Source organism: Gorilla gorilla, chromosome 6, assembly GCF_029281585.2.
Source record: "Gorilla gorilla gorilla isolate KB3781 chromosome 6, NHGRI_mGorGor1-v2.1_pri, whole genome shotgun sequence".
Classification (NCBI taxonomy): Eukaryota; Metazoa; Chordata; class Mammalia; order Primates; family Hominidae; genus Gorilla; species Gorilla gorilla.
In genome coordinates, this window is record NC_073230.2 from 46,736,709 (window position 1) to 46,762,380 (window position 25,672).

Consider the following 25,672-nt stretch of genomic DNA (forward strand, 5'->3'; position numbering starts at 1 on the left):
GCTCGGCCATACCCCAAGCACAGGACTACCCACCCGGGCCAGCCTGCCTGACCAGAGCTTCTGGAGCCAGATGGGCTTTGAGGAAGTCTAACAAAAAGCATTACTGTCCCTCCACCCCAACTTCCCTCAGAGAGAAAGCCAGAGCTTCCCCAAATCTCACACCTAACCCACATTATTATTACTTATGTTTGGCTCATTTGAAAGTATGTACTTTTCTTAATACATTTAAACGTTTACATGTGCATTTCAAGAGGGGCATGTGGTTTCAAATAAGTTATCCATAGTTTTACCGTTGAAATACTCCACATTTTAGAATGTGCTATCAAAATTAAAATAATAATTTATTTCAATCGGCCGTAGTTTTTTCCCCAACCTGGTACCGCCGGAGCTGGGTTTTATGCTGGAAGGTAGCATCTCAGGCTGCCAGAAGAGATTTCCATCTCGCTTTGACTCCATTAAAGTAAGCTTCTATAAACAGACATCAATTACAACCAGTTTTAAGGGTTTTAAAATGTAATCCTACAGTTCTGCTTAACTAAGTGAATCCCAGGAAGTAATCTCCAGTGAATTAATAGAGCGGTGTGCAGACGACTCACTATGAGTCTGAGTTAATGACTGAAGAAGATCAAATTAATTACAAGTGTCTCCAAGGAGTTTCCAGGATGAATTCTCCCTTATCAGTTAAAGTCTGTTTAACCCTTCATGTTCAAAGTCCATACATTTTCTAATTGCTAAGATATCAATAATAACGGGAAGAGAAAGGCTGGTCTGCCTTCTCCTTGGAAGTGGAGGTTTTCAGATGTATCAAAGCGTCTCACCCACTGGGAGGGAAGCATCCCATGAACACACTGATTCACCAGGCCTTTTTCATGGATTGGAATCCAGCTGGGTTTCTGTCTGAACCATCAGGGAAGTTCCCTTGGCAAAGAGCCACAGGAGATTTTTAAAAAGTTTTTATGCTTAAAAAGTGTCCAAAAAAGATAACTTTATTGGAGGTGGAGGATATCCATGTGAACAGGATCAGATACACGTCTGCATTGACGAGGAAGAAGGGTTCAGGGTCAACATCAACATCGTTTTGCACCACAAGGATGTAGTAGTTGATCAGCAAAGAGCTCCTGAATGAGCCAATTTCCCCAGGAAATCACAGAAGGGCAAAATGCTCGGGCCCTCCTTGGCAGTGTTTACGTAGCCTTATGGAATCACCCTCAACCCAGCCCAGGGATTGGTCCCTTGCATCTCCCTGTGTGGTGATTTTATTTTCTTTCTTATTTCTTTTTCTTTTTAGGGGGAATGGGGACTTGCTGTGTTGCCTAAGCTGGGGCACAATGGTGTGATCATAGCTCACCATAGCCTTGACCTCCTGGGCTCCAGCGATCCTCCGCCTTCAGCCTCTTGAGTTGATGAGATTACAGGCATTAGCCACCGCACCTGGCCTTTTTTTTTTTTTTTTTTTTTTGAATTGACACATTGTAAATGCATATATTTATGGGGTAGAATTTAACATTTTGATATATATCTATGTTGTTTAATAGTCAAATCAGGGTAGTTAGCGTACTCATCACCTCATGCATTTATCATTTCTTTGTAGTGAGAATATTCAAAAGCCTGTCTTCTAGCTATTTTGTAATATACAATACTTTCCTGTTAACCATAGTCACCCTACTGGGCAATAGAACACCAGAACTTACTCGCCCTATGTAGTGGTAACTTTGTACCTGTTGACCAACCTCTTCCCCTGAGTAGTGATTTTGAAATGAAGATTCTATATTTTGTAAATAAGCTGCCTTGCATTTTATCACTAACATGACCAAGAATTATTTTGGAGGGCTCCAGGGATGGTGTGCTTGTTTGAATAACATAATTGGAGAAGAAAACGGCAAAAGTCTAGAAAACTAAAGAAGAGGCAAGTTAAAAATAAGGGGTGAATAGAACTGTGGGAGGAGGCTGTGGAATAGGAAAGAGAACACACACAGACGCCCATAAAATTATAGTGTAGGAAAAGCAAATGGGATTGGGCTCTTGGATTCTCTGCTCTTCAGATATAGAAGTGTCATTTTCTGTAGTTTTCTTATCCTTTGAGCACCCCTTATTTTCAGTCGTTCAGGAATTAATTCATTTATGTATTCAATAAATGCTCACTGAGTGTATATTTCTAAGCCAGACATGTGCCAGGCCCTAGGGAGGCAGCAGGGAGCCCTGCATCTGTTGCCTGTCACTGAATATCCTGGATAGGGCCAATTTGTGACAAACCTGACATAGGGAGAATCCCAGTGACATTTTATAATTTACATGATTTGGAAAAGATATTCTTCTGCAAAGTAATACGCTTAATGAATGAGTACTAGCTGTTAACTTTTCATACATTTAAAAATATTTTATTTATTTATTTTTTTTAGAGGCAAGGTCTTGCTATGTTTCCCAGTCTGGCCTCAAACTCCTACGCTCAAGGGATCCTCCCACTTCAGCCTCCTGAATAGCTGGGAGTTCAGGTGTGGGCCATTGCACCTGACTAAAATTTCTGAAGTTTAACTGAGCACACACTGTTAACCCTAATTAGCTAGTCTGCTGACACTCTTCATTCCTCATGTCGGAATTTAATTTAATTTCAGTATTTAATTTATTCATACTATGAGGTTTACCCTCCCCAAGCCCTTCGTCTATCTGTCAGTCTTTTCCTAAGGTGGGTAACACACAGCTTGCTTGTGAGGAGAGTTTGACTGGAAGGGGTTACTCAGATTGATCCTGAAGGTGCACCCCACAGCAATCCCACAGACAAGCTTCTCCTTAAAATATACTAATTCCAGAGAAGCATTTGCTTTTGGTGACTTTGTCAATTTCAGCCCCTGAGATAATACACCATGTTTTTATGTGTTGTCTGCATAGGGAGATGTGGCAACAGAGTGTGAAAGTCACACAGTCACGTGCCCAGATTGACTGTGATTTTGTTGCTGCTGTAAAGTCCATCAAAGATAATGGAAAGTAGATAAAATAAAATCACACTGCCCGTTCTGCACCCACCCAAGCTGGAATTTCGGTGCAGGGACACTAATTGGTGCCAGTTTAGATCTGCCTGATGTTATCTTTATGAGTGTCTGTACTTGTGGGACAATCATACAAAACATGTCAGGGTGATAGCTTCCACCAGCAGAAGGATGGCAGTACATAAAGTACTGAGGCGGAAGGTGCTTGATGACTTTCAGTGGCTTTTTTTAAAGCAGAGAGATAGCACTGCTGTTAAGTTGCTCAAGCAGAAGTGTCTATAGGGCACTCCAAATGGCAGTGTTTAAAAAGAGCTCCTTTGTCACTTTGTATTCTGTGGAAAAATAGGTAAGGGAAAGAGAAGCTAACATGTGGCCAGCCTTGCACATGAAGATGGATACAGCGTGGCTCTTGACTGTCCTGCCAGACACTCACGCTCATGGAAAAATCTTTCTATGATGATGTGAGCAGAGAACCTTAAGTCCACTTTATATATAAATCCAAACAATCTTTTTATACAGAATTAATACACATTACATTTTCCAGGAATGCAACCACCCTTGACATCAGGAGAGGGCTAAATTTTGTTTTATTCAGATTTGCCACCAGAGTGACTGAGAGTTTTCACCACTTTAAATAAGTCTCCACTTCAAGTGTTGCCGGGGGTATTTAAGTTGCTAATCCCATGCTCCTGGATCCCTCTGATTAATAGTTGTAATCCTCACAGGACTCTGTCTATAAGTACCAAAAGTCAGACTACTTCACTACATCTTTCAGCATAGCCATGCATGAGCATTTACAGATGGAAATACATGGTATTTTATTATAAATTAGCTTCCTTTTATTTCTTTTTTGTTATAGTTGAGGGGTTATATTGATTTTTTTAGAAAGTATGTGTGTAGGTAGGTTATATTGTTTCAATTCAGGATAGTAAGGGAGTGTTATGAAGTATGTGTTAAAAAGAAATGGTGTGGGTGTGATGTGGGTGAGAACCACTGACCCCAGGGGAGAGAAGGAAAGTTTCAGGCTGGCACACACACAGCCTTCACCTTAAGCCAGGTGCAGCATCAGCCACTCCTGGCACATGGGTTGTCTCATTACAGCGTGATGTTGACTCTTCCTGGACAGTTCTTCCTAGTAAAGGGGTCAGGAGAAAGGCCTTGATTCTCTTGAAATGCTGCCTGGGACCCTCCCCAGTCCTGTGACAGCCCCCCAACACCCCCGCCAGATACAGATGGTCAGCTGGGCGGCAGGGCTGGAAGCCTATCTTGGCCTCCACCAGCTGACAAGCTGGATAGTCGAGGGTAAGCTATTCCCTTTAATTTACCATGCGTCTTCTCATCCTATAAGTGGTTCTTTCTTCATCAGCTCCTATAGACTCAGGTCATAGAATCTGCCTTCCCAGGTGCCTCTTTTTTAGAGTTTGAGGCAGGACTGGGTTGCCTGGCAGGTCCTCTGCGAGCACCCCCTGAGCCTGTTGAAGTGAAGCCTGCTAGGGCTTTGTGTTCACTTCTTGGTGCAAGCCAGGAGCTTGGGAAACCCTCTTTTGTGTATTGCTTGCATGGAAAAATGTGGCATCACAGTGTGAGTGTCATATAATCATGGGCCATATTGACTGTATGTGTGTTGCTATTGTGAAGACCATCCAAGATAAAGTAGACAAAATCACACCGTCCCATTCCAGACTCATCAAGGCTGGAATTTCAATGTCAGGACTAAGTCAAGACGAGCTCTCAATATTTTTCAATAATAGGAAGTTGTTTTATCAGTAGTATGGTTAAAACAAAAGTCATGAAGAAAGGACCCATAACTGTGTACAGAAGAGCACTTGAGGGTGTTTCCCTGTAGATCTCGTTTATTTCTCCCCGTCTTTGAGAGACAGGGCACCATCACAGTTATAGGAATGAGCAGACTTAGCTTCAAATTCCAGCGGGGGAGACCATTGACAAGTCACATGCCTAAGGCTTGGTATCCATACACGTGGTATCCATGTGACTTGTGACACATGATTAATAATGCCTGTCTTTAAGAGTCATTCTGAGGATGACATGAGGGAGCAAACACATGAAGTAGCACCATGGGTGCTTTGTAGATACAGACTGAATCTTTAGAACAATTTTATTTTACAGATGAGGAAACTGAGGCACAGAGAGGTTAAAGGATTTGCCATAGGAAGTATGTGATAGGCGACTTGAATCCAGACAGTTTGATGTCAGAGATCATGCTTTTAACACATGTGCTATATTGCCTCGAGGAAATGGATTTAGTAAATGGCAGTTGTTATTATTGTTATTGCTATTGTTAGTCTCTTCGCTTCTCTTCTCCTGCAGAGTGGAAGGTAAGGGAGGGTGCACAAGTGTTTGCAGGTAATGAAGTGTACGTGGGGCTTTTATCACCTCCACAGCCTAAACCTGGATCTTGTCATGCTAGGAAATCAAGCTACAATGGAACATTGATTTTTGCTGGTCACTATGAGGCCTGGAGGGTCACGGAGTCCCCTGGTGCACTCAAACTTTATCTTTCTATCAATTAGCATACACGTCTCTAGAATGTGGATGGATAGAAACCCTCCTAGATTACAGAATCAAACCACCAATATTCTGGCCCCAATTAGTGACATAACTTCAATTCAGCTCAGTAACTTCGAGGCTCACTTTCTTCCCCTTGGCTTCAAAAGGCTGTTTCATTCCAGTGTTCTACAAGACCCCTTCCACCTTGAGGATTCTAGGATTCTCTGTCAGAGTCCTGGCCCAGTTAGCTTTGCCCTCACACACCCCACAGAGCACAGAGCAGTCTCTTCTCTAGCCAGGGGCCAGCTGGGTAATGTATCCCTCAATGTAGATCAGTGGTGACCCAACCACGACCAGCAGCCCAAGATCCAGGTCCCCACCTATTATTGTATACCTGTGAGGTAAGAATGGTTTTTACATTTTTAAATGGTTGAAAAAATACAAAAGGAGAAAAGCACTCATGAGACATGAAAACTATATGAAATTCACATTTCGGTGTCCTTGGATAAAGTTTTATTGGAACCCAGTCTTGCTCATTCATTTACATATTGTGTTTGGCTGTTTGTGGGCTGTTGAATATAAGTAGCAACAGGGACCAGATAACTACAAAGCCTAAAACCTTTATGATGTGGGTGCCTTACAGAAAAAGTTTGCTGACATGGACCTAAAGGCATGGCAAGAGAAAAAGTTCTAGTTTGGCTTTGTTTTATTTTGTTTTGTTTTACAAAGGAAACCCAGGTACTGTCTTGTGCTCAATCAGTGAAAAACAAAAAACAAACAAAAAAAAAACCTTATGACCAGGGAGCAGCTCCTACAGCCAAGGAATCACAGAGTGCCCGGGCCTGGCCGTGTGCCGGCAGAAGTGGCTCTGGCAGCTGTGTGAGCCGTGGGGAGCGGCAGATTATCCCAGCAGCGTGAGCTTTGCAAAATTCCTGTCTCGTGGCTGAGCAAACCTGCTTGATGTGCCACAACTTTCCATCAGTAACATGCCTATATGCTCATTTTCAAACATTATCTCTGCCAGGAGGGATAATTTGCTGTAATATGAGGATGAGACATCCAGGAGCCGTTCAAATCGTCATTCAACTTATTTTATTCTTTTTTTTTAACTAAAAAAAAAAATCCTGGAAATGGAAATGTTTCCAGCAAAATCAATTTGCTGCAGAAGAAAAACTTTACAGATTTTATTTCTGATCCAGCAAAAGGCTGGGTTCCGTGGGATCCATACGGTTATGAAGAGGATGAGGAGTTGGGGTGTGTGGGGGGGGGTGGGGGGGAGGGGGTTGTTGTTAGATCAGATTACAGAAAAGCTAGTGCTTCGGAAAAACATTTAGATGGTAGATTTGGAGATAAATTTAAATACTATGATTGCTACATAGAAAACTTAAGAAGGAAGTCCAGAAATAACCCAGGATCATAGGGAAGAAACCATTCAGTGGTTTTTAAGAAAACACAGCACTTAGTAGTTGCTCAGCTAGAGATAAGTCATAAATACAAAATAGAAATGTATTAAGAACTAGTCGATTCATCATCCTCCCACTACTGTAGAGAGATGGAGACTCCAGGCTAATCCCTCCTCCACTCCCATCACAGTTCAGCTGCTGGAGTCTTCCCAGTCAGCCTGATCTGGCCTCCTCCCTCTGGACCAGGGGGCCTTTCTGTCCTTCTTCCCTACCAACCAGGAAGCCCCTGGAGACCAGCATAATATTTTATTCCTCAGTGAATCCAAGGACTGCTTTCAGGGACAGAGCTGTAATAGGAACCCAATAAATAAATGTTAGCTGAAAAAAACCAAAAACACCTATTTAGCTCAACTTTGGGAGTGGGGAGAAACCTTTTGTTGAGTTTAGAGCTCCCTGAAAATAAATATCCTAAGTATTATGGCACCAAACATTCTTGAAACTTAAATTTCCAAGATTGAGTTTCTCAAACATTGGCTAAATTCATACCAACTGAGTCAATTTGCTAATATGGGACTTTTGGATTCTTAAGTATATATTTTTAGGAAGACCTATTTTTAAGCAGAAAGGATAATAAAGGTGATTTATTTTGTGACAGTATAGCTCTTTTCCCAAATTATTTTCTTCTATAACAAGTAGGAGAGGACTTAGCACTTAGATTATATTTACTGAACAAATAGTCACTCAACTCTAATCAAACAATGAGCAATGACAAAGTCAGAGCCACTGCCCTCCTTCCAGAATTCCTTGATAATGAGGATGAAAAGACAACTTTAAGCAAACTATAAACATTTTAGGGAATGAAAGAATGGGAGATGATGGGAGAAAGTATGAGAATATGATATTCTGCAGGATACTAGCCAAGAAATTCTGAAGCACTAACTTAGACAAGTCAAAGATAAGAAAAAATAAAATAAAAAAGAATTTCAGATCTTTCTTAAGGAAGGATTTCAAATAACATATAGAGATATTCCACACCCTCCAGGATGGGGAACATAATTCTGCTCTTTCCCTACCCTCCCCCTTGCCTCCAGGATGGGCTAGACTCTGTGACTTGCTTCCAAAGAACAGAGTGTAAAAATGGAAAAATACAGTGAACAAACCTAGAAAACATGACTTAACCAAATGATGAAGGTTAACATTATCAGCGATGCCATGTGGATGTCATGTACCCTCTGATAGGATGTGATGAGACAGGCACTTTGCCTCTGTGGTGTTCTTTCCAAAAACTCATAACCCCGTCAAATCAAGATTAAAACATCAGGAAAACTTAGATGGAGGGGCATTCTACAGGTAACCTGGCTAGTACTCCTCAGAATTTTAAGGTCATGAAAAACATAGAAAGACTGAGAAACTATCACAGGCCAGAGGAGACTGGGGAGACCTGACAACTAAATATAACATGGTACCCTGCATTGGATCTTGAAGCACAAAGAGGATGTCAATGGACAACTGGAAAAAGCCTGTAAGACTAGAGGTTTCTTGGTTTGTTTTTTTTTTTTAAAGAGTATCATCAGGGAACAGTGAGTACTAACTAGTTCCCTCCTCCCTTTACCTCAGTAGATTGCAATTTGTCACCTACTTTCTCAATGTAACACTTTAGTTGCTTCAGAAAAGTTAAAGGCACTGCCTTAGAGAAGCCTATGTTGGCAACAAAATTATAGTGATAAAACCATGAAAAATATAAATGAATAAAAGATTATACAGTAAGAATGCTTTTTGGAATAAACTATAAAGAGTAAAAAGAAAAATATTGAAAAAATATTTATAATAACTGCATGACTATGGCAACTTTGCTTATTTTCAACAAATTTAATTTATATAATATAAACCAGCAGTTGTATTCAAGAATTTGGTGACCTTCTCATTTCACCTTCAAACTACTTACCAAAATATTTATTCTTGTCTACTAACATTTAATTTGAACCAGTCGTATAAAAAATTCTCTTTCAAGACCGCTAGCAAGACTAATAAAGAAAAAAAGAGAGAAGAATCAAATAGATGCAATAAAAAATGATAAAGGGGATATCACCACCGATCCCACAGAAATACAAACTACCATCAGAGAATACTACAAACACCTCTATGCAAATAAATTAGAAAATCTAGAAGAAATGGATAAATTCCTCAACATATACACTCTCCCAAGACTAAACCAGGAAGAAGTTGAATCTCTGAATAGACCAATAACAGGATCTGAAATTGTGGCAATAATCAATAGCTTACCAACCAAAAAGAGCACAGGACCAGATGGATTCACAGCCAAATTCTACCAGAGGTACAAGGAGGAACTGGTACCATTCCTACTGAAACTATTCCAATCAATAGAAAAAGAGGGAATCCTCCCTAACTCATTTTATGAGGCCAGCATCATCCTGATACCAAAGCCTGGCAGAGACACAACCAAAAAAGAGAATTTTAGACCAATATCCTTGATAAACATTGATGCAAAAATCCTCAATAAAATACTGGCAAACCGAATCCAGCAGCACATCAAAAAGCTTATCCACCATGATCAAGTGGGCTTCATCCCTGGGATGCAAGGCTGGTTCAATATACGCAAATGAATAAATGTAATCCAGCATATAAACAGAACCAAAGACAAAAACCACATGATTATCTCAATAGATGCAGAAAAGGCCTTTGACAAAATTCAACAACCCTTCAGGCTAAAAACTCTCAATAAATTAGGTATTGATGGGACGTATCTCAAAATAATAAGAGCTATCTATGACAAACCCACAGCCAATATCATACTGAATGGGCAAAAACTGGAAGCATTCCCTTTGAAAACTGGCACAAGACAGGGACGCCCTCTCTCACCACTCCTATTCAACATAGTGTTGGAAGTTCTGGCCAGGGCAATTAGGCAGGAGAAGGAAATAAAGGGTATTCAATTAGGAAAACAGGAAGTCAGATTGTCCCTGTTTGCAGACAACATGATTGTATATCTAGAAAACCCCATCGTCTCAGCCCAAAATCTCCTTAAGCTGATAAGCAACTTCAGCAAAGTCTCAGGATACAAAATCAATGTACAAAAATCACAAGCATTCTTATACACCAATAACAGACAAACAGAGAGCCAAATCATGAGTGAACTCCCATTCACAATTGCTTCAAAGAGAATAAAATACTTAGGAATCCAACTTACAAGGGACATGAAGGACCTCTTCAAGGAGAACTACAAACCACTGCTCAATGAAATAAAAGAGGATACAAAGAAATGGAAGAACATTCCATGCTCATGGGTAGGAAGAATCAATATCATGAAAATGGCCATACTGCCCAAGGTAATTTATAGATTCAATGCCATCCCCATCAAGCTACCAATGACTTTCTTCACAGAATTGGAAAAAAAACTACTTTAAAGTTCATATGGAAACAAAAAAGAGCCCGCATCACCAAGTCAATCCTAAGCCAAAAGAACAAAGCTGGAGGCATCACGCTACCTGACTTCAAACTATACTACAAGGCTACAGTAACCAAAACAGCATGGTACTGGTACCAAAACAGACATATAGATCAATGGAACAGAACAGAGCCCTGAGAAATAATGCCGCATATCTACAACTATCTGATCTTTGACAAACCTGAGAAAAACAAGCAATGTGGAAAGGATTCCCTGTTTAATAAATGGTGCTGGGAAAACTGGCTAGCCATATGTAGAAAGCTGAAACTGGATCCCTTCCTTACACCTTATACAAAAATCAATTCAAGATGGATTCAAGACTTAAACGTTAGACCTAAAACCATAAAAACCCTAGAAGAAAACCTACGCATTACCATTCAGGACATAGGCATGGGCAAGGACTTCATGTCTAAAACACCAAAAGTAATGGCAACAAAAGCCAAAATTGACAAATGGGATCTAATTAAACTAAAGAGCTTCTGCACAGCAAAAGAAACTATCATCAGAGTGAACAGGCAACCTACAAAATGGGAGAAAATTTTCGCAACCTACTCATCTGACAAAGGGCTAATATCCAGAATCAACAATGAACTCAAACAAATTTACAAGAAAAAAACAAACAACCCCATCAAAAAGTGGGCAAAGGATATGAACAGACGCTTCTCAAAAGAAGACATTTATGCAGCCAAAAGACACATGAAAAAATGCTCACCATCACTGGCCATCAGAGAAATGCAAATCAGAGCCACAATGAGATATCATCTCACACCAGTTAGAATGGCAATCATTAAAAAGTCAGGAAACAATAGGTGCTGGAGAGGATATGGAGAAATAGGAACACTTTTACACTGTTGGTGGGACTGTAAACTAGTTCAACCATTGTGGAAGTCAGTGTGGCGATTCCTCAGGGATCTAGAACTAGAAATACCATTTGACCCAGCCATCCCATTACTGGGTATATACCCAAAGGACTATAAATCATGCTGCTATAAAGACACATGCACACGTATGTTTACTGCGGCACTATTCACAATAGCAAAGACTTGGAACCAACCCAACTGTCCAACAATGATAGACTGGATTAAGAAAATGTGGCACATATACACCATGGAATGCTATGCAGCCATAAAAAATGATGAGTTCATGTCCTTTGTAGGGACATGGATGAAATTGGAAATCATCATTCTCAGTAAACTATCACAAGGACAAAAAACCAAACACCGCATGTTCTCAGTCATAGATGGGAATTGAACAATGAGAACACATGGACACAGGAAGGGGAACATCACACTCTGGGGACTGTTGTGGGGTGGGGGGAGTGGGGAGGGATAGCATTAGGAGATATACCTAATGCTAAATGACGAGTTAATGGGTGCAGCACATCAGCATGGCACATGTATACATATGTAACTAACCTGCACATTGTGCACATGTACCCTAAAACTTAAAGTCTAATAATAATTTTTAAAAAATTCTCTTTCAAAACATAACTCCCAGCATTGTGCTTTGGGAGAAACTTTCAATTGTAAAAACAATAGTTAAGATTTAAGAAACAGTACAGTTTCAAGTAAATAAAGGTAGACAGGAAGTTCTCTGGCTCTTAATCCCGTCACTAATAAATCAATGTAATCAGAAAAACACATTTTTAAATTTAAATGTAAGTTTAAATTTTAGATTCAAGGGGTACATGTGCAGATTTGTTACATGGGTATATTGTGTGATGCTGAGGTTGGGCTTCTATTGATCCCAACACGAAGATAGTGAGCATAGTCCCCAGAGGGAAGTTTTCCAGCCCTTGCCCCCCTCCCTCCCTGCTTTCTTTTGGAGTCCCCAGCATCTGTTGTTCCCGTCTTTATGTCCACATGTACCCAGGAGTTAACTCCCACTTATAAGTAAGAACATGCAATATTTGGTTTTCTATTTCCGCAAAAAGCAAGTATTATTGAGTCTCCAAGCACCAGTGCCTTGATTTCAGCCCTGGGGAAGTATGGAGTGTCTAGTATCTCAGATCCTTTGTCATCATCAATTGAGTGTGGAAAGACCCAGGGAAAGGGAAAACATTGGTGCTTTGGTTAACTTTCCCTTAACAAACTTTCATGAGGTTGGGCCACCGAAGTGGTTAGGGGGAAATTTTCCTAAGGAAGCTGTTGGAGCCAAGCTGCCCTATAGAAAAAGGTGGGGGGCCAGGAGTGGTGGCTCACACCTGTAATCCCAGCACTTTGGGAGGCCAAGGCAGGCGAATCACAAGGTCAAGAGATCGAGACCATCCTGGCCAACATGGTGAAACCCCCTCTCTACTAAAAATACAAAAATTACCTGGGTGGGGTGGCACGCGCCTGTAGTCCCAGCTACTTGGGAGGCTGAGTCAGGAGAATCGCTTGAAGCTGGGAGGCGGAGGTTGCAGGGAGGCAGAGGTTGCAGTGAGCCGAGATCGGGCCACTGCACTCTAGCCTGGTGACAGAGTGAGACTCAGTTGAAAGAAAGCGAGAGAGGGAGGGAGGAAGGAAGGAAGGAAGGAAGGAAGGAAGGAAGGAAGGAAGGAAGGAAGGAAGGAAGGAAGGAAGGAATCAAACGGTGGGGGACGTAGATGAGAAGCAGCTCCTCTAGACCCCACAGTGCAAGGAGAACTCTGAGGAAAAGCAGAGAAGGCGTTTCGGAAAAGCTCCTGAGATAGGAGCCATGGGACACTTTGGCATCGCTGTGATCAGAAACTGGAAGTAAGCTCTTTCCATAGATCCAGGCCCAGGAGACACAAACCAATGGCATTGAGCCTGTTTATGGTCACCTTCTGCATGGTGTTGGGGGTAAGGGGAGTTGGCGCACCTGGTTTTGCTCATTCTCCGCATCGATCAGACAGAGTCCAAGTGGCCAATATTCTTCCACTCTGTTCTTCATGAAAAGAGCCCACCCTCTAATGAGGATGCCTGGCAACTTACCTTTTATAGAGGAATGCAGAGAACAAAGGGTGTTGAGTAGATTCTGAAACTGATTTCCAGACCTTCCTTGTAAGTAGAATGCAGGCAGGTGGCCCAATCTAGACACCCACCCGTGCTTGTCCCACCCCCGTGTAAGGGCTCTCCTTTCTGACAGCTGAGAAGTCCTTGGATTTCTCACCTCAAGAAAGCCCCTGTAGCCAGCAGCTCTGTGTCTGTGCCCACTCTTCACGCTGGCATACAGGGGGCTATACAGACAGGAACAGTGGGATGTGTGCCTGTCACCAAGTCCAGCATGTATCTCAGCTGAGAAGCATTTTTGTGCATGGCATCCTGCATATTGCCGTTCTTAGCCATCACCATCCACATGTTCCTCAGGCTGGAGAAGTGAAACTCAAACCTCCTTCTCCCTCATTACCAACTACTTCCAACATTCTAGATTCTGTCTCCAAAACAGCACACAAACACACCTCCAGTTCCCTAACCTGACTTTTACAGCCTTAATCCCAACTCTTGTTTCTAATTGGAATTAGGACTGCCCAGTCTCCCAGGTGCACCGTGGCCCCAGTCTCTCTGGACTGCCTGGTGTGTCATGCACGGCCATTCAGAATCGGCTCCAGCCACTCTTGCCAATCTCACCTCATGCCCTTCTTTGCCACTCATCCTATACTCCAGTCACTCAGAACTTCTGATCCCCACAATCCTCTTCCTTCACCTCACCCTGGAGTGCACTCCCTTCTGCACCCAGCAAACATCTACTCGAGTTCCAAGCCCCAACACAGGTGCCACCTGCCGACCTTCCCAGGTGTCCTAAGCAGCATCTGCCTAGGGGTTGCCATGCTGCTCATATGACTTTTGATTCAGTCCTTACCTTTCTGAGCCTCAGTTTCTGCATCTGCGAAATAGGAGAAAATAATAACATCATCCCGTGGGGTGATTGTGGAAATGAAATGAAATAATACATTGTTTTCCTAGGGCTGTCATAGCAGAGTTCCACAAACTGGGTGGCCTAAAGCAAAAGAAATTCATTGTCTCACAGTTCTGGGAGATTGAAGTCTGAAATCAAGGTGTCAACAGGGCCACACTCCCTCTGAAACCTGTAGAGGAAGCCTCCCTTGCCTCTTCCTCACTTTCAGTGGTTTGCCAGCAATCTTTGGCATTTCCTGGCTTGTACATTGTATCACTCCAATACTCCATCTTCATGTGGCTATCTTCCCTTTGTGTGTGTCTGTGTTTGTGTCCAAATTTTCCCTTTTATTTTATTTATTTATTTATTTTGAGATAGAGTTTCACTCTGTTGCCTGGGCTGAAATACAGTAGAGCGATCTCGGCTCACTGCAACCTCCACCTCCTGGGTTCAAGTGATTCTCCTGCTTCAGCCTCCTGAGTTGCTAGGATTACAGGCGCCTGCCACTACGCCCAGAGAAGTTTTTACATTTTTAGTGAAATGGGGTTTCACTATGTTGGCCAGGCTGGTCTCGAACTCCTGACCTTGTGATTAGCCTGCCTTGGCCCCCCAAAGTGCTGGGATTGTAGATGTGAGTCTCCGTGCCCAGCCCAAATTTTCCCTTTTATTAGGACATCCGTTCATATTAGGTAAGGACCCCCTCATGACCTTATTTTAATGTGATTATCCCTGTAAAGACACTCTTTCCAAGTAAGGTCACACTCTCAGGTACTGACGTCAAGACTTCAACATATCTTTTTGGGAGTACTTAATTTAACCCGTGACATGTAATAAATGCAAAGTTTTCATATGTGCTAAGCCCATGCTCCCCCAAGGTGTGTGCAGATGGCTTGCCCACTCCACTGTCAGGCACAACCCTGGCATCTATAACAGGTGACCCAAAGTGTGTGCTCAACCAAGGAAACACAGTCCATGCTGCTTCCTTTCCCTCCTTCTCTCCTGAGCATTCCCATCTGACCTTATAGGAATGCTAGAATCTTAAACTATGCCACTACATATAATACAAGTTCCAAGATTAAAGATTCAAACAGACCATGTCTCTGGAACCTACTCTCCTTTCCATTGCTTTTGAAAATTGCTGAAGAGGCAATTACAGCTGCATGTTGGTAATGGAAATAATTATGACTACTTTCTGAAATTAGTTATCTGATACATTTCTTATAGGTAATTTAAGGGGGGCAGTGAAGTGGGATAGGTGGGTTCTTTTACTGAAAGCTTCACACTCTATAATTGAACAGCATAATGGAGGAAGAAAACTAATGCAACCAAGATAATGCATAAGATAATGCAACCAAGAGAAAATAAGTTAACATAGCGATTGCTTTGGGATTTCACTAAACTGAAGCACTGGGAATAAAACATGAATGAAGACATCTTCTGCCTACAAAGTAATCATCAGATCCTATATTTGCAGTCCCTAAAAAGTGATGATGCTCACAAGTTGGCAGACACTAGCGAATTTCCAAACAGTTATGATCTTGCCAGAATCTGGAGCACCCTGGTGCAAAAATCTCCTAGAGTAGCACCAAAGGACACTTTGCTAGATAAATGCATCTTTTAAAAGCTTTAGTATTTATGAATGGAAAATACCAGGGAAATAGAGAATACAAGACATATGAAAACAGGTTCATTTAGAAATCATGCCATTTTAATGTTTATATTTTTTTATTTTGATAAAATTTGCCATTTCTTAATTTTGTTTTTGATTGATATATAATAACTGTATATACTTGTGGGGTATAGTGTGATGTCTTGATACATGTGTGCATTGCATCATGGTCAAATCAGGGTATTTAGCATACCTGTCGCCTCATACATTTATCATTTCTTTGTGGTAAAAACATTCAGAAGCCTCTCTTTTAGCTATTTTGAAGTATACAATACAATATTGTTAACCATAGTTACCCTACTGTGCAATAGAATATCAGGACTTACTCCTCCTATCTAACTGTAACTTTGTACCTGTTGGCCAATCTCTCTTTATCCCTCCTCCTCCCTCCCCTTTCCAGCCTCTGGGAACCACTATTCTACTTTCTATTTCTATGAGATCAACTTTTTTAGATCCCACATATGTGTGAGAACATGCTGTATTTGTTTTTCTGTGTCTGCTTATTTTACCTAACATAATGTCTTCCAGATTCATCCATGTTGCTGCAAATGACAGAATTTCATCCTTTTTTATGGCAGAATTAATATTCCATTGTGTGTATATACATGGATGGATATACATTTTCTTTATCCATTCATCAGTTGATGGACACTTAGGTTGATTCCATATCTTGAGTGTTGTGAGTAGTGCTGCAGTAAACATGGTAGTACAGACATCTCTTCAACATAGTGATTGCATTTCCTTTGGCTATATACCCAGTACTTGGATTGCTGGATCATATGGTAGTGCTATTTTTAATTTTTTGAGAAAACCCCATACTGTTTTCCAAAATGGCTATACTAATTTGCATTTACACCAACAGTGTATAAGAGTTCCCCTTTCTCCACATGATCATGAGCATTCATTATTTTTTGTAGCTATTCTAATTGGGGTGAAGTGGTATCTCATTTTGGTTTTGATTTGCATTTTCCTGATGATTAGTGATGTTGAGTATTTTTTTATATACAGGTTGGCCATTTGTATGTCTTCCAAGAAATGTGTATTTGGCATTTTATTCATTTTTAAAATCAGAGTATTTGTTGCTTTGCTATTGAGTTGTTCAAGTTGCTTATATATTCTGTATGTTAACTCCTTGTTGGATGCATAGTTTGCAAATATTTTCTCCTATTCCATAGGTTGTCTCTTCACTCTGTTGATTATTTCCTTTTCTGTGCAGAAGCTCTTTAGGTTGGTATAGTCCTATCTGTCTATTTATATATTTCTGTTGCCTGTACTTTTAAGATCTTATCCAAAAAAACCCTTGCCTAGACCAGTATCATGAATCATTTCCTCTATGTTTTCTTCTGTCATTTGGCGTTTTACATTTAAGTCTTTAATCCAGTTTGAATTGATTTTTGTATGCGATGAGAGATAGGGAGTCTAGTTTCATCTTTCTGCATGGGGATATCTAGTTTTGCGAGACCATTTATTGAAGAGAATGTCCTTTTCCCAATATGTGTTCTTGGCACCTTTATCAAAAATCAGTTCACTGTAAGTGTATGGATTTATTTTTGTGTTCTCTATTTCATTCTGTTGGTCTTGGGGTCTGTTTTTCTAAAAGTAACATGCTGTTTTGGTTACTATAACCTTGTGGTATATTTTGGAGTCAGGTAATGTGATGCCTCCAGTTTTGTTCTTTTTGTACAAAATTGCTTTGGCTGTTTGGGTTGTTTTGTGGTTCTATATGAATTTTAAGATTGTTTTTCTACTTTTGTAAAGAATGTCACTGGTATTTTAATAGGGATTGCATTGAATCTATAGATCACTTGGGTAGTATGAACATTTTAATAATAATAATTCTTTCCGCCCATGAACTCAGGATATCTTTCCATTTATGTGTATCCTCTTCAATTTTTTTTATCAGTGCTTAAATAGCTTTCATTGTAGAGATCTTTCAACTCCTTGGTCAAATTTATTCTTAGGTAACTTCTTTTTTTGGAACTATTGTTAACGGGATTGCTTTCTTGACTTCTTTTTCAGATAGTTCACCATTGGCATTTAGAAATGCTAAGATTTTTGAATGTTGATTTTGTGTGCTGCAACTTTACTGGATTCATTTATTAGTTTTAAAGGATTTTTGGTGGAGTCTTAAAGGTTTTTTAATATATAAGATTATGTCATCCATAAATACGGGCAATTTAACTTCTTCCTTTCCAATTTGAATGCCCTTTATTTTTTTCTCTTTCCCAATTACTAATCATTTTTAAGTGTATATTTCAGTCGTACTAAGTACATTCACATTCGTAAGCAACCATCATTGCTATCCATCTCCAGAACTTTTTCATCATCCCGAACTCAAGCTCAGTACTCATTAAACAAAAACTCCCCATTCCCTCCACTCCCAAGCCCTTGACAACCACCATTCTACTTTCTGTCTCTATGAATTTGATTACTCTAGGTATCTCATGTAAATGGAATCATACAGTGTTTGTCCTTTGGTGACTGGCTTATTTCATTTAGGGTAATGTCTTCAAGTTTCATTCATGTTGTAGTGCGTATCAGAATTTCCCTTTTAAGACTAATAATATTCCATTCTATGTATACACAGCATTTTCTATATCCATTCATCTGCTGATGAACACTTGGGTTGTTTCCACTTTTTGGCTATTGAGCAAATCATGACTTTTTAAGCTTACTTTATTTTAACTCATTCCCAAGACCTGCTGATTTTACCAAATGAACATGTTAAAGAAACACTGCTTCTGGATAGCTCAGCCAAAAGACACTTAACTTATTTTCCTTTCTAACTTTTTAAAAATTTAGCACCTGTACTCTCTCAAAGTGTGACACATGCATTATTAAATTATTGCAGATAATACAAAAGGATACAGATAATACAAGAGGATGCAAACGCTTAAACCATTTAAGTGATTTGCTTAAGCACACATCTAGTAAATGACAAAACCAGGATGCAAATTTCACTCTCTGCCTCCAAGGCCAAACCTTTCCCCTATACCATGAACCAAGCCTCTCCGGTATTATCAAGATCGTATGGTCTAGAGAAGGCTGGAAATCCCTTTGCAAAAGAGATTTGGTAGTAAGATAAATTTTTCTGATGTACACATGATTAAGATAGATACTTAGTCTGTATATTGGAGATCTGACTGATTCCATTTAACACATCTCAGGCTGGGCTAGTGCAACTCTTTCTGTATAAGTGCATGTTTGTAGCCCAAAGTCTTCACAGTAGGGAGCAAATTTACAAGGAAGTCATATAATAAACTCCTGTGAGCTCTGGCTTTCTGTGGATTTTGTAGCTGTGGTAGTAGCTGTTCACAAGATAAAGGGATTTGGTGGGGTTTGAAAAGGCTGCCGTTCTTACATGTATTTTCTCCAATGAATGTGCTGGAGGAAATTTCTCCTGACAGGTTATTATAACTACTTTAATGTACATATGACCAGCTGTCTGGAAAACAGTTCAAATTTTGAATTGTTCATAAATATACTGACATACTTGGTGACAGCACATGAACATTTAATTTGGTCTTTGTTCTTTAAAATAGTAATATTGCCTTCTGAGTGGGAGTAAGACACTATATCCTTTGGAGAAATACACATCTCTTTCTCTGTGCTAGCTTTCAAATACTTTCTGTTTGGTATTTTAATGTGTTTGCCATTAAAATCATAACAGGTTTGGGCTTTTCCATGCCACTCAAGAAATAAGAAATGGCCTTTCTTCCTAATTCAAGTTAAATTCAGTCAAGGTTGGTAAGAATATGATGTTATTTCAAGGTCTGTTTCCTCCTCCTCTGACCATATAAGATGCCCAAATATCTGTAGTCCCTAACAATAAGGATGGTCTGGGTGGGTCTAGGCATCATTGCTTCTCACAGGCAAGGTCCGTAGGATCCACAATAAGGCTGGAGGCTTCACTCCCCGTGGACCTGGGTCAGCCACGGGGATCTCCGTGAAGCTCTCAAGCCCACAGCGTGCATCCCTCACAGGGGATACCATTACATCTTACAGAGAAGGAAACCCAGGCTGTTCTAGTGGCTTGGCCAGAAAGCAACAAATCCTGGATTTTATCCCCAAGTCTTCAGACTCCTAATCAACACATTTTTTTCTAATTTGTCACAACTGTATTTGTTGGACTTTTCCTCCTGCAAGGATTGGAACTCATCTTCTATCACCTGTAATATACCCCCTCACTGCAGATAGTTCCCACTGAAAACTCTGATGCCATGTTTGGTTCCATGCATGATGCACAGATTGACAAAGGGACAAGGTATTTTTCAAGACTGCCCATAAAACCTGTAGGATGTATGGCCACCATGCTCATCGTACGTCATGTATTAGTCACTCACAGTTTTCTGCCCAACTCACCCACTAGCAAAAAGGCCCTTTGAATGTGTGGTTTGTTTCCATAGCCAGTAGCAATGGTTCAGGAATTCCCTTTTGTGAATATAGGGAGAGTTGCCAGCTTGTTTTAAAACATATTTGTACTGGATCCAATTGCTACATGTTTCTAAAACTTGCATGGCAATGATATGGATTTCAACATTTTGTAAAACTAAAACACTCCCCAGGTAAGGACCAAAAACCTTATGTTTTAAATCATGTGAGTTAGATTTTGAAAAAATACATATTTCAATCAGCCATAGAGGAAAGAAATCTGAAAAATTATATAAAATGTTGTAAAAAGACTGGCCCTTGACTTTACACAAAATGCTGAAGTTTCTCAGTAGCATCCCCAGCAACTCCGTGTTCCCCCATCGGTCAGCTCCTCTGCTTTCTTCCCACTCCTGGTGCCTTCCTCCCCATCCTCATATCTAAACCTGTTTTCAGGATTGCATATGATCTTAGCATTTATTCCCAGAAGGGAGGAAGCATGTAGCTCTATATTCCCAGCACAGGACACACGTTGATTCGCAATAAATGCTGATTGATGGAGTGAATTAGTGAACAAAAGGGTGAATAGGAGTCCATGAGCTTCTCTTCCCACCAGCATCTGTACTTAAGCCTCATCTCTACTTGTTGACCAAACAGTTTTTTCTTTTAAACTTTAGCCCCAGAGAGCAAGTGAGAGAGTTAACCTGGGAAGTGGGAAGTGGGGAGGGAACCTCTGAAATAATGATTTATACGGTCATACATCTATCCCACTTACCAACAAGATGGGGCTGGGGGCTACATTACATAGATTCAAAGACTCTAGAGCTGTTAACCAAGCCAAGGATCACAAAAGTATTTCTGTAGCAGGATGGCTGGGGTACACACAGTTTACAAGGAGGAAACATCCTGGCTCAGCAGTGAATCCAAAATAATTTAACTACCTACAGTACTTATATAACATTATTTCCTAATGTCATTGTTTTAGAAACCACAGCATGGTTTAATCTTACTGTCAAATTAAGGGGCAGAATTAACAGGACAATGTAAAACGTTCGAGTTACCCGTTCTGTAAATGGTGTGTCTTTCCAGATGTGCTCAGATTTCTCTCAAATACAGTTTTCTAGCCTCTCCTTGAACATTCCTAGTGATGGGGAGTTTATGTTGGACAGGTCAGATTGTTAGAAAAGTTCTTTATATTACTCTGGAATCTCATTCCCTGATGTGAAACTTTCATTCCTTGGCCCTATTACGCCAGTTGACATCAGCATTTTCCAAAGTGTGTCCCAAGGATGCAAATTAGTTTCGTAGAATGTTAAAAGGTATCGTCATCATTGTCATCATCATCATCATTATTAGAGACAGGGTCTCGCTCTGTCTCCCAGACTGGAGTACAGTGGTATGATCCTGGCTCACTGCAGCCTCAAACTCCTGGCCTCAAGGGATCCTCCCACCTCGTCCTCCCAAAGTGCTGGGATTACAGGCATGAGCCACCATGCCCAGCTTTTTGAGGTATCTTTTTTTTTTTTTTTCCATAAGGCAGAGAGGGAGTTTGTAGTCAAATAAGAATGAAATTCCTAACTTAAAAGATGTCAAGCGAGTCTGCTTCCCCAGGGACTTTTCAGAGCTTTTAATAGGCTAATGGATGCTGTGAGTCTCTATGAGGAACAGGCACAAAGCCTGCTTGTGCCCAGAGCATCACTTTTTACCGACACAGCATCTCTCAAGATTAATAGCCCAACAAGTAATGTTTGCAAATAGTTACCTAAATAAACATAAAATAAACCTACTTTCCCTTCCTCAAACCAGCTCATCAAATAACTGAAGAAAATGATAAGGAAGATAAGTTCTAAATCCAGGCTAAATATCATAGTTCCCTCAAGGCTTGTGCGCGTGATACGGCTTTTAGACCTCAAAGTCCTGGTTCCCTCCCCTGGATTCTTCTCCCTGTATGTTACCCCTGCTCTAATGCACAACGCCTTAAAGCTAACGTCCAGATTTCTAGTTACTATTAGCTATTATTCACCCTCCCAGGCCTTAGCTTCTCATCAAAAAATGGGGAAAGTCATAGTCTACCAACCTCACTGAGTCATTCTGAAAATTAAATGTGTTCATGTATGCAGAGTACTATGTAAGTGTTAGCTGTGTGTCATTCTATTCAGGGCCTATTCCCTCTTAACTGTGTTTGGTTTTGCCTTTCACATTCAGATTCCAGGAGACACACACAGAAAAAAACATTTGGGTCAATCATCTGATGTTCTAAAGTCTTACCTGTCCAGGGTCATTCTTTGGTTCCCAGGTGCTTTGCTACTCCAAGATCACCTGGAAGCTGGTAAGAAATGAAGAATCCCAGACCCCAGCCAAGACCCACTAAATCAGAGCCTGCATTTTCTCAAGAATGTCAGGTGATTTCTGGGCACATGAATTGAAAACCACTGGCCTTGAGGGTATACGCAGCACCCAGCCCAGGGCTCTGTATATAACAGATGCTCAGGGGGGCTTTCTGGCATCTGTGTGTATTGACTGAACCTGTATACTGTCAGTAGGGGAGACTGCTGACTGGGAAATTCTGGAGACAAAGGCATGTAAAGGGTAAATGGGAAGGGGCTTGGTTCGTAGCAATTAACACTATTTGCCTAAATAAGATCAAAGAGCAGGTACATTTTAAACACTAAAAAATAATTAAAGACAGAGCTTTTGAATTATGTTTTCTTTTTAATTGTTTAACCTTCTTTCAATTATAATCAAAGCTCTAGCTTTTATGAGAGATAATGTTAACAATTCAGGGGACTATTTATCCTCAGAGGCAATAAGCTGCAGTGTCAAGACCACCATCTTTGCAATAAGACAGACCTGAGTTCAAAGCCCACCTCTGCCCCTCTCAGCTATGTGACATGGCAAATAACCTCACCTCTCTGAGCTTCAACATCCTCAGCTGTCACAGGGGCATAATCATGCTCATCTCATAGGACAGAGAAGGATAAACTAATATAGAGCTTCTAGCATAGTGACTCACAAGTAGCAGACATTCAGCAAACACTAGTTCCTTTCTTCTTCATCACGTATCAGCCTTCTGTTCATGAACACCTTGGTGAAGTGAAAAATTGCAATGCTTTTTGGAGATACAACCACCTGGTCCGTTGGCTTGCAAGCCCATCATTTAAGCAGATCGTGAATCATCTGTCCTACAGTGCCCATAGTCATCATAGTTTTCAACCCATTCCCTAATCGTGGTCAGTAGAGACCACATAATAAAAAAGCAGTGAATGAACATATCATGTAGATGCTGACAACACCACTAGGTACTTCATTGAATCAGAGTGTCTGGCACATAGAAGATGCTCAGTCAATGTTGGCCACCAAAACTGATAGTGACATACAGTTGTGGAGGACGTCTATGCCAAGCCCCCATGCAATTTCAGCATCCTTCCACACCAGGTGCTCTTCAGCCTCTGCCTATTCAGCCCCACCAAGAGGTATTCAAAGATTATTAAGACAGCACATTCCATCCTTAGAATAAAAGATTAAACCCTTATTTCATTTTGAGCCCAAAACGGTGAGTTTTCTCCAACTTCCAAACATTGCTTCTGGTCTTCCCCTAAACTGGAGCTACCTAACTATAATTCCTCCTTTTCAGGAGAACATCTTGAAATATGTTAGGGTAGCACTCACACCTCCCTTTCTGCTTATTTTCCCCCCATGAACCCCTCCTCATTGGTTCCTCCTCCCAGCTGCCTCTGGAAGGCATCACTGGCAGCTCTGCCTGGCCACAGGTCCTCCTGCCCCAGCATTACCCAACACAGGCCACACATACAGGGGGCCACTCCAGCCCCAGCACTGGAAACTAGACGGCAAGACCCAGAAGGGCTGGTCCAGCCTTGCTATGAACTCCGTTCTAGCTATGAAACCACCCACCACGTGATCATTTTATTTTCAAGTCAAACTGTTAGGTTATATAATTAAATAAAGTTTTTTGTTTGTGTCATAAGCCAAGTTTTGCTGATCTTGCAGCTATACAGTTTTGTTTTGTTTTACCTAAAAGCAGGACTTCATTTTTTTTTCAGTTGATGCCCACATTAAAAATTGTCAAGGTCTTTTAGTATTCTGATTCGATTGTGAAAAATATTAGCTATCAACTTTCACTAATAGGTCTGTCTGTGATTCAGTTCCGAATTGTTTGAAATTCTAGTGTAGCTGTTGATCATTCAACAACATCAAAATGATGTTTTAAAAGAAAATGTATACAGTCAGTTTTTAACAGTTTTCTCCAATAATCTGAATTTATGGTTCAAAATAGTTGGCCTTGGTTTTGGTAGTCGATTAAAACAAATACCCTAGCCCCACAGTATAGCACGCAGGTCATTTTCAGTCAGAGATGTTACATTTCCATTATTATTTGTAGTGTGGGGCAATCCTCATGGGGCTTGTCATGTCATCTCTGGACCGTGTTCCTCCTCACAGTTGCTGTCAGTAGTGTGAGCAGTGTTGCTGTTGGACCATCTCAGCTTAGTCAGACGGACTTGGGCTTCAGTTCTCACCACCCAGTGACATTTACAAAGAATAGGCATAAGACTCAGGATGACAAAATGTAAAATCATTTCTCTTTAATTAGAAATGATAAGATAAAGCACCATCCAAAGTTAGAAAAAAAATATGACTTAAGGAAAAGTATTTTTTAACATGTTTATGTCAGCATCTTTCTTGTACACACAGATATACAAGTTTTAAAAATCCATTTCATATTTTGGGTTGGACAACGTCCTCTTTCATATTAGTCTGTCTCCTGAATTGCTCTTCACAACTCCTTCCCCAGGGCTACTTGTCCCCACCCATCCCCATTCAGAATCCAGATCTCACCGGAAACATTCTTGTTGCCACAGCCTACCTCTCCCTTGCACCTTTCGCTTGAGTAGCTCCCTGGGACAGTGCTAAAAGCTTCAGGCTGCCTAGACAAGTCTCCCCACCAAGCCACTCCCTGTACAGAATTTGTTCTTGAGCATTGTGCTCTGATATTCTCGATTCTAAACATGGGTAGGCTATATTCCTTTTAATCGAGTTCTTCACGCTGAACCTGGTGAATGGCTTTGCAAGTGCCATTTTTCAGGGACTAAACATATCGTGCTACAAATCATCAATAGATGTTATATTCAAAGTTAATTATCATTTCTAGGTAAATTTAAATTAACTGAGAATTTCCTTGAACATTTTTGTTTGTTGTCATCCTTATTTTTTCCTCCTTAAGAAGCAGACCATGTGTCAATCTTACAAATCCAGCTACGACCTCTCTTTGCAACCTCCTGAGATGCTCTGCAGGACTTTTATGTGGTGACTACCTGTCCTCCTTCAGGGACTGCAGGCCTGTGATTATGAAATAGAAATAAAGCAAAATTCCCCAGCTCATAAAAGACTTCACTCACACCACGTGGCTGCCAACCAA

At 40.7% G+C, this 25,672-nt stretch overlaps 1 protein-coding gene across 3 annotated transcripts in view; it reads left to right on the top strand.

Annotated features, from left to right (window-relative positions):
• The window catches only part of POU6F2 (POU class 6 homeobox 2), a 496,479-nt gene that overhangs the window by 288,235 nt on the left and 182,572 nt on the right, over positions 1-25,672 (top strand). The gene's annotated exons all lie outside the window — the stretch shown is intronic.